Here is a 15,579-nt window from a genome sequence, read left to right on the forward strand (position 1 = left end):
TTATCATCTGTATTTGCTTTGCTTTGCTGCTGCACAGGTTACACAAATCATTGACAAGACACTAAGAGTGGGTGGCATGACAGTAGCTGCACAGAGCAGGCTTTTACAAGAATTTCATATCTTATATTTACCATTTTTGAAAGATTGTTCTTGTTTATTTCAAGTGGTTTTTTTTCCAATAGAGGGAATAAAAAAAACTCAGTGTACTGTTGCTTGTATTTTATAGATGTCCACTTCATAGACATCTCCTATGAATTTCTTACAACTATTACATATCTGTGCAAAGCCTACCTACATTATAATGGAGAAGTGTGTGTCACCATTGTGAGTAAGCAATAATTCTTGCCTTTATGGATTTAAACATGTATATTCCTAAAACCTGATGTTTCTCTGTATACTCAGTACATAGAGTTCTCTCACACCAATCCTTCCCAAAGTTCCTCCTTGGGGTTATTAGACTTCCCTCTGTTGGTGCCTTCTGGAATCCACATTCACCCTTGGTCTTGACCACCAGCTGGTCCTGAGCTGGTTCTGGATTTCAAAAGTCAGACTGAACAGTTGACATTTTTCTTCCATAAAAAGTTTCTAATCTAAGCTGGTGATCCTGAATGCTATTTTGCTACCATGTGAAATTAGGAATATTACATCATAATTTGACACACCTTTCTTATGTATTAGCATTTATACTGTTTTAAGATTATCATACAAGGAATTTATATTACAAACATTTCTAACTTTTTCTTCTAGTACTTTACTATTTCTATTTTTTTTAATGTGTTTCATTGCTAATCTTTAATATTTTCTTTGCTTTCCATCTCTATTAATAAATTGTTTATGGTTATTGCCTTCTGCTTTCTATAGAAAAGCTCTCTTAATTTTCAGATAACTAGGCAGGCTTTGGAGTATTTGCTCCCTATGCCAAGTATACCATCCCTGTCAGTTCTTCAGTTAAACTAACTTGACTGATACTTTCCAGATGTTTTTTCTTCTGTTACATTTGATCTTGTTCTTCTCTTTCGGATCTTTAGCCACTGATTGCTGAACAACTGTAGCCTCTTTCTGAAAGTCTTTGAATCTTCCTTTTGGGATCCTCCTAACCATTCTGCCTTCTATCACACAAGCATACTGTATTGAAGTTCCTTATCTGAATAACAACAGTTCCATGTTCTCCTATGAAGCTCGACTTCCACTTATCCCTAAATAATAGTGAAAAACTTTTTAATGGCAGCTTGTCTCCTTCTCGAGTTCCGCCTCTCAAATTCTAGAAAGTTAAAGAAGAATTCTATGGGTTCAAATAATTCAGGTTCTATATGAACAGGATGGGTTTCCTGTGATTGGTAAGCTATCCTGTCATAATCTACTAGCATGTGTTGGGCTAGAGATTATTTGCGATAAGTGCTGCCCATACCTGACTGAATTCTAGAAGACTGAGATTTATATCACTAGTAGCAGAATGCAAGTGGATTCTACCACAAGCTTGGAAAAACATCTAACTAATTTACAAGTACTGATATTATCTCTGCAGCCGAACAACATGCAGACATTACACCTGCAGCATAAGAGACAAGGTTTCTAATCACAAGTAAGTAGTCCCATAAGATCACAAAAAGTAGTGGCTTGAAAAATTGGTTCACAGACAATTTACATTAGCAATTGACCTCTTTAAGAGAAACCATGGTACCAAAGTACTGTCTATTAAAGAAAATGCAAACACACTATATGGAATTTTCTTTTAAAACCCCATTAAAATCCCAAACAATCTGGCATAATATCCACATATTTCTTAACAAGACATTGCTTATTCACCTAAGGAGGAAATTTTTTTCCTGTAGGATTTATACTATTGTCTTATGCTGCCCTATCTTTAAGATACAACTACCAGTGAAAATGTGGGCTCCATTATAGAATGAATAATTAGATGAGTAGATCATATTCTAAATACACTGCAAAATTTCAGCATAAATGCATGTAGTTTGCCCTTACTTCCCATAATTTTGGAATCATTTTTTGAAAGTTAACAATGTCAAGCCTCAGACATATGATATTAAGTTTTTTTCACAGTGAATACATTTACTTGGCTGAATATTTGTTTTCTCTTGGTTTTGTTTACTGGATTGTTGATTAACTGTGACATGAAATATTCAAGTCAGCAGAGACAATAATGGTAAATAGAATTTGTGAGTTGGGTGGCCATAGAATAATTCACATAAATAAACAAACAAATAATAATAATCAGCCATTTTAACAGTTATTTAAAGCTACGTTCAGTAGGCTTTGCATTGTCCTCTCTAGATATTGCCATATAGATAAATAAGTTAGTATTGCTTAAAAATGGAATCTTCCCAAACAAGTGAGAGTCGTTCCTTTATACTCAACTGTAGGAATAAATAAAGATGTCATGTCATATTTTCCTCATTAATAATTTTTGTTAGCAAAGTTAATTAGAAAATGAGCATGTCAGCATCCATCTATCAAAGATAATTTGAATATATTTACATGGGAATGTATCCTGTTAAAGTAAATTTACCTAGATTATTGTAATACATGATATATCAGACTGCCTTTAAAGTGTTTTGAAAACCACAGCTTTCAACAGCAAGAGTACTAAGTAGGAGTAAATGATCTAACCAGTACTAACCAGTACTTTGTTATATATGTATTACTGATAAGTTCTGGACCTGTTTCAAGAATAGATATTAATTTTTAATATCTAAATAATTAGGAACCAGGTGATTTGAAAGATCTGTTTGTTTACATTGTTATTGTTGTTTGTTTGTTGCACAGTCAACTAGATGTTTAGACTGAATTTGGCATTTTTATCCACTCATCAAGACCTTCTCAAGGACTGGGATAGGTTAGATGTGGATGATGTGATGGTGTCACAGGATGTAAGCTGTTCCAAGTAAAGCTGCCTTTTGCAATTGATTGACGGTGAATTTTTCAATGCTGATGGTGTCCATATGTTGTTGCAGTTGTTCTGGGATTGTACACAAGGCATCTATTACTATTGGTACTACCTTTGCTTTATTTTGAAACAGTTGTTCTATTTCTACTTGCAAATAGGAATTTCTAAATTTCTAATCAGAAAGAATACTTTTTGTTATCTTCTCCAGTTCTTTCTCTTCTATTCTGCTGTCTCCAGATACTGCCATGCCCACCATCCAGACTTTTCTGTCTTTTTATGAAAATTATTAAGTCTGGGGTATTTTGTGACAGGTGTCTCTCTGTTTGAATTCTAACATTCAAAAGCTCTTTTTTTAAAAAACAAATTTTATTCAGTTTTTCACATTAAAAACAAAAATCTCTTTTTAGTGGACAACATATTTCTGGGTCATCACCTTTACATACAAATATGACAGCAATTATACATTCATATATGCATACTTAATTCTATTATTACCTTTTCCATTCCAAATTTTCAGTAAGGAGAGAAACAAACACATTAATTCTAGCCTCTTTCATTAATCTCAATTGAAACATCTTTTTATTTCATTTCAATTATTTCAAATATAATCCTTTAATATTTATTTTAAAAATAAAGATAAATAATATGTGTTTGCCCAATAATAATAATAATAATAATAATAATAATAATAATAATAATAAGTTACCAATGTCTCTCCTTGCTTTTAATAGTCTATATTAACTTATTAATTTAGTTGGTTCTTTAGTCTGTCATATTCCCTTTTCATTACACATTCTTTTTATAAATTCTAGATTAATACAAATTTTAACACTAAAGAAAAAAAACAAGTATAGGTTTCCCCGCTTTTACTGCTTTGTTTGTGACACCTCAATGATTAAAATATACCTTTATTCCCTCATCTTGATTCCCAATAAACCATTATTTTTAAGAAGTTACAATAATAATCATTACATCTTTTCATTTGGATTCTGTAGCATATTTTCCCCCCTTAATTTTAATAAGAGTTATGAGTATCTATATTACCCTATTTTCTAAATATTTTTAATTGCAGAAATATTCTTATTACCCCTTGTCACCCTGCAGAATCCCCTTTTTAATTCATCAACCATTATCTTTGAAAAAACTATTTCTTTTCAACATTTTACTATTTCCGTTTTTCTTTATTTCATGCACCTGTTTCTTACTGCTTCTCCTCCCCCTCTTTTCCCATATCTTTTCTCATTCCAGTTTATATCCCTCTCTTTCTTAATATCTTCCTTTCCCCTTTTCTGCTGGGTCTTTCTGCCTTTCCCGACTTCACAGGTATTCCCCCTTTTGATTGCCTTCTTAAATCTCAACTTTTTAACCTTCCTTCTTTCCCCACTTCTTTGTAGTGTTCTTTGTGTTAATTGTCTATTTAAAATGTCTTCTCCTTGAGTCGACTCCTCCTCCTCTGAAGCTCTTTCTTCTTGTTCTTCAATCGCCATTTCCATTTTTTCTAACACAGAGCAAAGTGATTCGCCTCTTTCCTGTAGTAATTCTCTCATATTTTTAAGTTCCATTTTTTATTCCCGAAGAGATATCATCATTATACACTCTTATATTTTATGATTGTTAAAGTCCACAAAAAAACCCCACCCACTTTTACTTTCCTTCTTTCTTCTTTCAATTTTCTTAAGTTCTCAATTATTCCAGCCCAGGGTCTATATCAAAAACTTCAATCATTCCCACAGTCAGTCTTTCCTTGCTTTTTTCTTTATTCTGGTTCTGCTTTCACTTTCTAAGATTCTTACTTTGTTTCAATATTTCTTTAATGTTATATCCACACAAGTTCATTCAGAAACAGGATGCTTTCCCTTTTGTTTGAGCTCAAGTTTTTGTCAAAAGGTGGCACTCTCCATTATACAAAGTCTTCACCTTTTTCCCCTATTTTTTTATTTAGGGTTTTTCAAACCTCAATATTCCAGCACAGTCCAGTCTCCAATTTGTAAACTTTATCATTATTATTTTTTGACAACCTTAAGTCCAGCTTTATTTTATGCCTGTTTATTGCCAAAATATTTTAGTCCAATTTAGTTAAATCTTTAGTTCCGGCTTCTTCCTTTCCCGGTTCAAAGCCCCACTTATCTGTCAAAAATATTTTCTTATTTTTTTTCCTGTCCCTTTGTAATTTCGCTGCTCACTTTTCTTTTCTTAAAAATTCCATGTTACCTTAATCCCGGGGTACTTTTGTTTAGTTGTATAGCCCAGTTGTCCCGGTTCAGATGTTATCCACCTCTTTCTTCCCTCCTGCACAAATCTTAATACAGCTAAGTCCTCCTCTTCGGGGTGGCCATTTTAAACCACCGCTGCAGTCATCTTCGGGGGGAAAAAGACCAAGCCCGGAGGGGAGATGTGGCTCCCCTCAACCTGGCTTGCGGCTTCCCCTTACTCCACCACCCCTCCAAGGCAGCTTCAGCCCCTAATCATAATGATCGGGGCTCTCCAATGAAAGAACATGGACCATAGCCACAGAGAGTCGCAATCTACAGTCCGTCAGCGAGGAAGCTCCGCTTTCTTCTGTCTTTTTATGAAAATTATTAAGTCTGGGGTATTTTGTGACAAGTGCCTCTCTGTTTGAATTCTGATGTTCAAAAGCTCTTGAGCTTCATCTTCTATTACTACCTCTATTTTATGGCTCTACTAGCTCTTTCTTGAAGGCAAATGGCATTTCTTGTAGTTCATTGAAGATCCTGGAGCAATTAATGAAGTTTCTTCTTCATCTGTCTCCTCTAACCAACATGTGACAAAGAACTACAAGGGAAGGGCTTCTCAGTGGTAGTACTTCACTTATGGAATAGCCTCCTGGAAAAGGTTATTTTTCTGTTCGTATTATGTCATTAGATTTTTAAAATACTTTTTATATATGTAAATCTCTAAATGTTTGTAGCATTAGATCTCAACTTTAAAGATCTCAGTTGCAAAGAAAGGTTACAATAACAATGGTTTCTGTACAACATTAACCCTTTAGCATCTCTTACCCAAGGATATCATTATCTTGTGGCAATCAGTATAAAAACTGCTGTCCTTACTACCCTGATATATTTTGAATGTTTAGATGAATAAATGATGTCATTTATTAAACCATAACTGTGAGGTTAAAATTTCTGCCTCATCTCTCCAATTATGAAGCTCTAAAATAACATTTAAAAATAGGATAATAGGGGAAGCTCACCTGGTCCCATGTGATAGTAATGTAACAATTCTGGAAATATTATCAATCCTTTGAGGAGCAGCAAAATGGGAAAGTGCCTTTAACCATTTCTTCATTGTACATAAAGTAGCACTCTTAAAGCTAATTTGACATTAATTTGTTAAATTAAATTGATGTCAATGCTTTGTAATAACAATTCATAATTATTCCGATATGAATTTAAGAATTTATGGATCAAATCAAAGATGGTCCCATCCAGTTTTCCATTGGCAGCATCATTTAGCTTGCAATAGTGAAGCTGTTCAGTATCTTTCATTTTTAGCCAATACTTCATGCTGAGAATTTTATCTCTGTATCTCAACATTCATTTCTCCTATTATAATTAATCCAATGATGCTAAGTTATGGAAGCCTAAACAAGATGCCTGCCACTTCCCGTCATAAGAGTCACAAGCATTCTGATGAATCAAAATGCTGGGTATATGCCCCATTCTTCTACAAAGAAAGGTGATCCATCTTATTGATAAATTGATTTGATAGAATGGCAACTCTGATGCTGAAGAAATCTGAGCCTTTACCAACCATCTAATGATGTTGTGGCTTTTTAAGCAGAGCAAAGCAAAGTTGGCTTCTGCTGCCTGTCTTGTGATGCATGAAATAAATGATACCTTAAAAGAACATCGATTAGAAAAATGACTCTGTGCCCTTGAGTTATAGCCAGATCCTGAGTGTCTCTGTATAATTGTTGATGGATAACAACTGATGCAAAAGGAATGAATAAGCTCCTGGAATAATGTTGCACAGCATTTAAGTATGCTCCAGGGATATCATTCTGTCTAGAATTGCCCAGCAAATGATTTGTAAAATAAGAGTGTTTACAGGTATCCTTTACATTACTGTACAATTTAAGAAGATGATCCTTTTCTTGACATTTAAAAAATAACAGTGAATCTTAAGGAAATGATAAAGTGCTATGATCAGCCACCAGAATTTTGGGTCAGATAGAATACCATGGACAATCAAGAAAACAAGCCAACAGATCATCAAACAAATCACCCCACAGTAATCACTTGAGGCACGAACGATCAGGCTCAAATTATTTTACTTTGGACATATTATGCAAATATACAGCTCTATGGAAAAGGTTCTAATACAGTGAAGGTAGAAAGAAAGAGAAGAAAAGGATGACAAGCTGCAAAGCAAATGGACTCTGTTACAGTGGTGATGAATGCACCATTGGCGGATATGATTAGGGACAGATTAGGATGGAGAAATTGTGACATGATGATAACTCAGTACTTTGTCTTACTTACCATGACCCTTAATTAGTGCACCACCCTGCTTTTTTATTTCTCCTGAGTTAAGAAATTAAATAGCTTTCCTTTCTATGATTAGTCCATTGAAGACATGTTTTCATTGACCCCTCCCCTTCTATAAACTCCTCCTGGGACACCTTTCTACCTCATGGGTGTCAAAGTTACCGTGGCACATTGCTATCACCTGACATATCACAATGTTTTTTTTCCCTTCATGGAGCTGGGGTGGGCATGGCCTGCAAATGATGCATCCGACCCACAGGCCACCACTTTGAGACACCTATTGTGGAAGAAGGAAGGAAGTAACTGAAGTACTACCATTATTGGCCTAGAAGAGGGCTGAACCCCCATGAATTTCATCTGGGAAAATAAAAATAAAGTAATTGTTCAAAGTGTCACAGTTTTACGCTATTCCAACAGTTAAAGTTTGGGGGTGGGGAAGCCCAGCATTCACTGATTCATCAAGGAAATCAAGAAAAAAGAAGTAGGTTCACAGGTTGTGGTCCTTTCAACCTATTAACTAAGAAAAAATGGTCTGTGGATGCAGTCAATAGTGAATGGAAAGGACCAACTGTATTTTCCACAGAGCACAATTGCAGAGTGGATTGGAAGTATTTGCCTCAATGCAAAGAATATCAAGTGAGCTTGACAGTATCATCTATTCTAACACAACAATAATAAAAAAGTACTTTTGACAAATAGCAAAAAAATATGAGTCATGGATTGGGCATGAGTAGAGGCTGGTATCATTAATTCTCAACAAACAATTAATGGTTCATACTTGTACTGAGACAACTTGTTCGAGTATAAGCCAATCAAACAAATATTGGGAACCCCTCAAAAATGTATTTTAATGCATTCAGAAAGTAGAATGGAAATTTCTTAAAATGTATCAAAAATCAGAATAAATATAAATGTATTCCGTTTTCCATATAGTACCTGTAAAATGTAAAAATTGCATCATTCCTCATCATTTCCCCACTGCACTTCCTAGAGGAACTAGGGAAATTCTACAGAAACAATACATCATTTCTACCCCAAAATGTAAATGTAGCAGTGATATAACTGTTAAATGGAAGAGCATCTGATGTCTGAAGTGACCTTCATATTGCAGAAATTACCTAAGCATCTTTTGTCTAAGACAGTGTTGGGCTTCAGAGTTTGGTAACCAGGGACTAGAGAATAGATTTCCTGACATTTTGCTGGCAATTGTAGTTTGGCATTTTCAAAAATAAAGTGCTAAGTAACTAAGCAGGGACTGACAGGATACCTGTCTTTGTAGCTAAGTATTATCCTGACTATAGAGAGGAGCTCAGTCAGTTGCCTGTTGTCTGTTTTGCCTGTGAAGATGGCAGACAGTTGCAGGTGAAACATCAGGAAATCATGGTCATTAAATCTCCAAGCCTAACACTGCCCAACAGATATGTGTTGTAAAATCCCACACCAGTATATATTTTGGGTACTTTTCACATTTAGGGCCACACTCAAAAGATATTTTAAGTATATGTCTACCTAAATACAAAGAGCACTGGTTTATATGACTGTAAGTTTAGAAACATCTGCATCATGTAGGAAACATACATGTCATTCTATCAGATATCAGCATCATTTATATTTTCCGTCATTTAGATATCAAACTGGATGTGCTGCCATATGCTGCACAGAGTGGACTCACACAAGGGAAGCAGAGTTGCAGACGGACAAAAGTTGGAATGAATTGTGGCAATAGACACAAACTGCCAAACACACTTTCTTCAATACGTTTGACATCATCACCAATTTTAGCTTAGGGTAGAACAACTCACACAGAGCACTTTACAATTTGGCTCTGTGAAAGCTTTTTGCAACAAGATATTCTGGCAAAGGACCTTGACCCAAAATTAGATGTTGCAATGCTAAGTGCTTGTCAATGTTTAATTTCCTGTGGGAACTGCAGCAAAAGTCTACATAATTAGCATTATGATCTGACCATTTGAATCATTATACTGTGGCATATATTATTACTAGCACACCTACAGAGCATTTGCCTTATAGCTTCATTTTTCTAAAAAGTAGAAAGTGCTATTTTGCCACTGAAGAACTTTTATTTTTTGAGCCAATGCACAGAAATTTATACATCTTTCTGCATTATGTTGATGTCCTTCAAATTGTCAAGTACGTAATCAAGCCCACAGTCACATTAAAGGTGCAGTTTCAAGGGAGAAAGAGAAAACATTAAAACTTCATTTTGAATATACCAATATTATAGTTCTTAATTCTATGCTAGTGCTCTTTGATCTATGGCAATTGAATAATTTATCACATATTGTATCTTGTATGTCCATGTCCTTTTTCTGTGATATTGCTGAGTTTCACAGCTAGGGAAATGACTGTGGCAACAATGCTGTTATGGTAACAGCATTCCTTGTCTTCCTAGTAGCTGCTGTGTGTTTTCTCTCACAAGACAAGAGTTGGATTCAGAAGTAGCAAATCAGATTTCATACACATTTGGGATCAAGGCACTGCTGACTATTCAGTGCTAATTAAGCTTCTTAGCAGTGATTTGACTGTTGCTGAAGGAATGTCTATCCTGCTGTGAGCCCTGACCTATTTGGCACTTGAAATCTAAACAACTCCACGCTTCTTTATCTTCAACCTATTTTTCTGGCCTTACTGCTTACACGGGAATCAGACTTAATGAAGAATTGGATTATGAGAATGGAAAATGCTGGAATATTTCATGCATTCGTTCACAAGGAATACTCAGCAGTTATGTAAAAAAAGTCTTCAAGATTTAATTCATTTAGTTAACTTTGTGAACCAGAATGGGACAACTCGCCATGGGTAACTCACCATGGCACAACTCACCATGGAGCAATTCAACAAATACAAAAGTTAAATTAATTTCAACAGAACTGTGGTCAATAGTAATAAAATAAAGTCAACCCAGAAATACAGGAGTTGCAATCATTTCAATGAAAACGTCCTTTTTCCTGACACTGATAGCTTTATTGATTGTACAACCCAAGAATTTTACCAGCTGGTTATTTGGCTGTGACTACATGTGCACAATTTTAAACTATGAAATATTTTTCAAATCTGGAAAGCAACTGATTAGGATGCTATATTGAGGTTCCTCATCAATTAGATAATTTATATGATAAGTGATCCACTCTTACAGTTCCAACAGCCTTATTTCCATGGATTTAAGGATATACAGGACAACTTTAGGCAGTATGATCTAAAACAGTTGAAGTATGGGTGCAGTCTTAACTGGCTGGTCAGTATAATACTTTTGCATGACTTTTTCTGGAGAAGATTTGATCAGGATGTTTCCTTCCCACCCCCAAATCATGGAATCCTCAACTAGTACTTTTTGTCTAGCTTGTCATGCACTCAAGCCATGACCCCATCATTGTGTGATGAGAGTGAACAGAGTTTCTATATTGTTAGTCTAGGTCCAGTGTTGATAGAGAGAATTCAGCTTTAGTGTCATAGGTTCTGATGTTATATACTCGATACAAGCTTCCTAATGCTTTTTAGAATAACAGAAAGTAGAGCATGGTGCATTTGGTCAGGGAATGGTTTATAGAATAAATAGTGCTGTTTGTAATTAACATGGGAATGTCAAGCCCTGTAAGTAGAACTGATAGACACCAGCTGTGTTCAGGTAGAAACGTATGTATTTAAGGCTTTATCTAAATTCCATTAAGTGTTGAAACAATTTCCATTGTAACCATTTTCATGTGCCTCGTTCCTCATGTTATGGTTGGCTCCTGGAATTATTCAATTGTTCTTTGTCTATCTTGGCTATCAAGCCATTATTACCATCTTATCCTGTATTTGTCTTCTAGAATTCTGGAATTCTTGTTCTTTTGCTTTGCCTTGACTATGTGTTTACTTAGTCCCTTGAATCTAATTATCCTGTGTGAACTCTTTTTTTATTAGATTAATGGCATTATTTTGTGATTTAAATTCACTATGTTGAGAGTTTATTTCCATAACTTACAACTTTACAATTTAAAGTCTTTTGTCCAGCACGTTGATAATGCCTTCATTTCATTATCAGTCTATACCTAAAACTAAAAATAGTGTTTTCCAGCTTCTCCTGATGTAGTTTTACTGGAATACAATCTTGCACATTTCACTAATCATTTGGATACTGACACTATTAGAAGTTGGGACATACCAAGCTCCTACTGGCTACCTGAGGTTGCATGTGCCTGCTACTTCCCCTTCATTCTCACATTGCCCTTTTGGCTCCTTTTGGCTTCAGCTGCATGAAAAATTATCTGACCACTGCAGAGTGATCTGTCTATGTAATACTTGTTATTTTCTACAGTGCTTGTCCATCCGTATGAGGCCCCTTACAACCATAGATTTAGTGCTGTTTGGAGATACTGATATTCCTATGCTGCACAGGATTTAAACCAAGACAGAGAGTAATTTTTTGTCCAGTGTGTGCTGCTAATTCTGTTGCATTTTATTATTCCTGAGAACATATGCCTGAGACTACAACTAACCTGATCATTTAATACTTCCCACACAGGGGTGGGATCCAACCAGTGTTACTACCAGTTTGGTGACTATGTTTTGCTGCGAACGCGTGTAAAACAAAACAAAACTGTGCCGCCGAACAGCTGAAAAACTCTGCATGCGGGTGCGCAGTGTTTGAAAAGCCTCTTTTTTCCTGCTTTTTCAACCTCAGTTGTGCCGTGCAAAGCAGCTGAGGTTGAAAAAGCAGGAAATAAAGGACAGGTAAGAGCCTGGGCGGGTGGATGGGCCAAACAGCAGCAAACACAGAACAGTTCGGTGTCTGCTGCTCTTCAGAGCTACCAGTTCTTTAGAACTGGGTAGAACTGGTAGCATCTCACCCCTGTTCCCACACCAATTCTCATAACTATACCATAGATATCTATGTTGGCCTTGGTAGGTGGAGCCCATTGCGATTATCACAAGTTTAAGCTTCTGGAAGTTTGTTCTCCATGGCCATTTATTGGCTGCTTTCAGTGCTGCTGGCAACGAGTCCCAAAACTTGACTGTTTGGACACTTTCTTCCAACATTGTCATTCCTTTGAAACACTATTCATGAATAGTTCCTCCTACTGCTATTCATGAATAGTTCCTCCTACTGCATCCCATTCCCTTTCATGACCTTTAGCCATCAAACAGCTATTTTTGAAGACAAGGTTAGCACTTTTTCAGAAGGCCACTACATCCATGTTTAGAAATTACATTCATAAATAAAGGCACAGAGGAAGAGTTCCAAGGAACACGAGAAGCACTTCCTCCAGTTCCCTTGGTGTTGTTTCCTATTAGTAACTTCAGGAGTAGTTAAACCTGCTCTTATAAATATCCATTGAAATTCATTCACTCTGCCACATCCCATTAAGAAGAATGATTCAAAGTTGTTTTCCCACTGGCAGATAGCACTAACAGGAGGAGAAATGAAGCTAGGAAAATTGACCAATCCTTCTCCTTTACCTGGCAATTCCACTGGGAAGAAACTTCACATGAAGTTTTACACATGAAGCATTTAATAACAAATCAGTTCAGAATGTTTAGAGCTTTTTCTCTTTTAATTAACAGTCATGCTTTTAAACAACTTTCTACTATATAGATTAAAAGCAGTTATATCTGTAATCATAGGTATTATAATTTGAACACTAACTGATCACTGTCCTGAACTGTTCTGGTCAGCTTGTCTTTGTTTCATGTTATACAATTTTCAAAAAACCTATTTTGTTAAGTTTAATAATTTTTCCATTGGGAATAACTTGTAACTGACAACATGCTAACATTTCCCACAGCAATCCAGAGAATATAACTTCAGTATTCAGTGCCAAGGACATTGTGCTGTTCTAAGCAAAATGAAGAACATGATGCTTTTATAATTCACATGGAAGACCTACCATTTTTCCCTTCCAAAGTAACATTTTTGAGGAAATATGGCTGCCTGCCCATGCTTTTAAAAGTTATATATAATTTTTCTACAAGATAAAATAGTTCTATTGCAAGATACTGGAAAATTATATAAAATCAAGAAGTCTGAATAACCTTTCAGATTGCTTTGATTGGACAAAAAATATATCTGAACAGCTTTATGAAACTCTATAGCCTAATCAAGGAAAAGATTTCACATATTTCCCAACAAAATATATAAAATCGTGCATTTTTTAAAATATATAATTAATTAGTAAAGTACTTCTATTCATCCCTGTAGATTTTAGAATGTGTTAATGGAAATATGAGTGAACCAGCATTATATCAATATGGAAAAAATCTAACTGATGATACACTGCAATTTTACATTACACAGATAGGTCGCAATCGTTATTCATTGATACGCAATGTTGTGCGTCACTAGCAGCTATTAAGAATATGATTAAGAAAGCCTATTTAAAAGTGCATTGGTCAGCAAATTACAACAAAGCAAGTATGTTACAGCGGTGATGAAAATTTCACCCAGACATTAATTTCAAAAGAATATGAATTTTTTATTTATCCTTAACCATTGATGTAGGTCACATAACATATAATTATTTCTCCATATTATAGTCATGTTTTATAAGAAATATATAGTATGCCACAGTGCTGAATGATGTGGCCTTCATTCAAGTTTCCAGATTTGCCTCAAACCCCTTAGCAGTTCTAGTGGGTCTAGAAAAAGATAAAAACAATTTTCAATCTATGTCTTTGTTGCCCAAAGCTAGGTCTGTCCTATTTGTTATCTTATAATAATTGATTCCACTACTAGACTTAAAGAACCATGAATAAAAAATCATTCTTTTGTAAACACAATATGACATCTGTATGATTTGTAATCACCCCAAATGACTTGAAGGCAAAAATCAAAGACATTTGTTTGGAAAACTTCCAAGGATCACTGGCCAGTTTTCTGACCCTTTCCTATAATGGAGGCACATAAAAATAAGTAATAAATAAACTAATATAGTTTATATTAATTTCACACATACACAAACATTTATAATTGTTTCTTTAGAGGTTCTTGCAATACTTACTTAGTTATCTTTTTTGTTACTCATACCTTATTTTCCATCCAAAGCAGTTTACATGGGACTTCCCTTGACTTATTTTCACAACCAGGTAAAGTAGGTAGACTTGAAATTGAGTGATTGGTCTAAAATCATCCACTTATCTTTCTATCCAAGAGTTAAGGTTTAGGTTGAACCTCAATCTCCTCAGTCCTAGTTCAATACTGTAACCATTGCACCACACTGGCTCACAGAACTTTTGACTAGAGCAAAAATATTCAGTACCATTTGTGGTATTCTACTAAAATGACTAAGGAAAGATACTTTTAAAAGAAGACAAAAGCTTATGTAGAGAAAATACCCCTTTCAATTTTCTGCAGCTTAAATAATATTCATAGTCTTTCTATTCCATCATTAGAAGTAGAACAATGAAATGTTTTGACAGTTATATTTCTGAAATGGTAAATTTTTCAATGCTATTTTTAGCTTGAATGTACTTCACTTTTTAATGGATTACATAACTCTTTTAGTTCACAGCATTGTGTGTTGATGTGCTTATAGGTGGAGTTTTGTTTTGTTTCTGCTCCTTGCCTCCAAGTGCTGAAGCAAGAAATGACTTCTTAGAAGTGGAAGATTGGGGAAAAGTAGGCAAAGATTTAATACGATTATCTTTTTCTTCTTCTTCTTCTTCTTCTTCTTCTTCTTCTTCTTCTTCTTCTTCTTCTTCTTCTTCTTCTTCTTCTTCTTCTTCTTCTTCTTCTTCTTCTTCTTCTTCTTCTTCTTCTTCTTCTTCTTCTTCTTCTTCTTCTTCTAGGTCTCAAATGATGGTGTTCTCTAACTTCTGAGGGCAAGCTGTTCCATTGGTTGATTGTTCTCACTGCCAGAAAGTTTCTCCTTATTTCCAGGTTAAATCTTTCCTCATTCAAGTTCCATCCATTATTCCTTGTCTGGCCTACAGGCGCTTTAGAAAATAGATTGGCCCCTTCCTCTCTGTGGCAGCCCCTCAAATATTGGAAGACTGCTATCATGTCTCCCCTGGTCCATCTTATTATCTTACTTTTCTTAAGATGCTTGAAATCCTGTTGTGCATCTTCTAAAGGTAGACTTCATGCTTCTATGAGATACTATATACACCATCCAGTGGTGTTGACTATTAGGAACCAAATATATAGAGAGAGTTTTCTATGATGAT

The sequence above is a fragment of the Notechis scutatus genome, chromosome 3 (genome assembly GCF_049901735.1).
Source record: "Notechis scutatus isolate UNSWTSFEM ecotype Mainland chromosome 3, rNotScu1.2, whole genome shotgun sequence".
In the NCBI taxonomy this organism is placed as follows: domain Eukaryota; kingdom Metazoa; phylum Chordata; class Lepidosauria; order Squamata; family Elapidae; genus Notechis; species Notechis scutatus.